General features: G+C 53.4%; 1 protein-coding gene and 1 pseudogene across 1 annotated transcript in view; one reads left to right on the plus strand and one right to left on the minus strand.

Annotated features, from left to right (window-relative positions):
* LOC105979244 overlaps nt 1–233 on the plus strand; it is a 3,921-nt pseudogene extending 3,688 nt beyond the window's left edge.
* Nucleotides 1–1,649, minus strand: part of CPQ (carboxypeptidase Q) — a 428,656-nt gene that overhangs the window by 301,540 nt on the left and 125,467 nt on the right. The gene's annotated exons all lie outside the window — the stretch shown is intronic.

Consider the following 1,649-nt stretch of genomic DNA (forward strand, 5'->3'; position numbering starts at 1 on the left):
GAGGGAAGAGCTGGAAATGCTCATGGGCAGAGAGAAAGGGGCACTCGCACAACTGAGGTAGCGCTTGCTCACTGAGCACCAGAAGGTCCACATGGCAGGGCTGAAACCTGCTGCCTTAGGAGCCCAACGGCAAATGGGGCAGCCCCAGCAGCCTGGGCAGAACCCTCCGGCACGCCAGTGTTCAGGAGGATCCGGCCTGGACCTACTTGGAGCGGCAGGGCATCCTGGCATGATGTTGCATCAGCAGCCCTCTCCAGAGCCTCTGGTCACACCAGATGCCACCACACCATCAGCCCCCCACCAGGTCAGATACCCGGCTCAGGTTCCCTGAGGTTTGGGCAAGCCATGTCAGGCCGTAGGAGTTCCACCGTCACAGTCCACACCCACCCCTCTGGAAGTGGCCCTGCAGCTCCTTGTATGCCCCCAAATGCCAGGGAACATCTTAGGACCATGGGTGCCCCTGATAGCAACCCCCTCCAACAGCAGCCGCCACAGCCACCTCCCACGGAGGAGGGTCCTCCACCTCCTGTTTCGACCTGCCAGCCTCAGCTGCACCCTAGCCTGGAAGAGGAAGCTCTCATGCCCAATGCCACCCGCTGGAGTGGGGGTAACAAGACACGCTCCTCGGGGCTCTTGGATTTCTTCAGGAATTTTCTGCTCACAGCCCCAAGCACGTGGCCTGTGTCTCCCCATTCCTCCTTCCCTGTGCCCCCTTTGTGCTCTGACATCCCTTGTGCCAGGGACGCCAGTCAGCTTTTAAGGAGAAGCCTGTGGCGACAATGTGCCCTAGTCATCTAAAAGGAACTGGCAGCTCCCCTCTCCTGGTGGCATGGGAGGGTGGGTGCCAGTTAAACTCTCTGGGTCCTGTCATCAGTAGTACACTTTGTCTTGATGATTTTTCTTCTTCTGCGGGTTTTCCTCTTTTTTTTTTGTTTCTATTAATGATGCTTTTAAAAATTATTTTCTTTCTTCACCCCTCCCCTGCTGCTATTATTGTTTTAAAGACAGCACCCTAAGTTAATGGGAACCAAAAAAAAAAAATGGTGATGGGTAGGGAGGGGTGGCCGCAGGAGACAAACGTTAAAGGCATTATTAGTGACCTTATTTCTGCTTCTCTGAGCTAAGAATAGTGCTGAGGTGAGGGTGGGGTCTCCTGAGACACTTGCCACACCTAGACATACCAGAATGACAAGACAAAGGGAAGAGGGACCCCACTGTTTCAGTTCCCTTGTGAGGGTCTCCATCCTGCCTAGCGGAACATGCTACTTTAACTAGAGTGTGACAGGGGCTTCCCAGGCCTGCTGGGTCTGATTTTCTATGCAGATGATTTGTTGGAATTGGGAGGTGGGTTATATATATATTCCCTCCCCCACCCCACCCCCTCTCTGAGGGCAGTGTGAGGATTGGGATTTGGGAAGCTCTGCCTTCACCCCTTAGGCTAGCCAGGAAGGTTTGGGGGGTTCAGGGCAATGGCCACCCAATGAGTCTGGCCTGTTACTCACTGCTTTGTATGCATTCTTTTTCCCTCTTTAAAAAATCCTTTACAAGGAGAAGCGGGGGTGGAATAAAGTAGATAATGCTAAACCTTTTAGCTTACGGAACTTGGTTAGGAGTGCGAGTACACAAACTCCCTCTTGTAGTAGCCAGAG

Source organism: Echinops telfairi, unplaced genomic scaffold (assembly GCF_000313985.2).
Source record: "Echinops telfairi isolate 266 unplaced genomic scaffold, ASM31398v2 ScPeMD7_1;HRSCAF=3_0, whole genome shotgun sequence".
In the NCBI taxonomy this organism is placed as follows: Eukaryota; Metazoa; Chordata; class Mammalia; order Afrosoricida; family Tenrecidae; genus Echinops; species Echinops telfairi.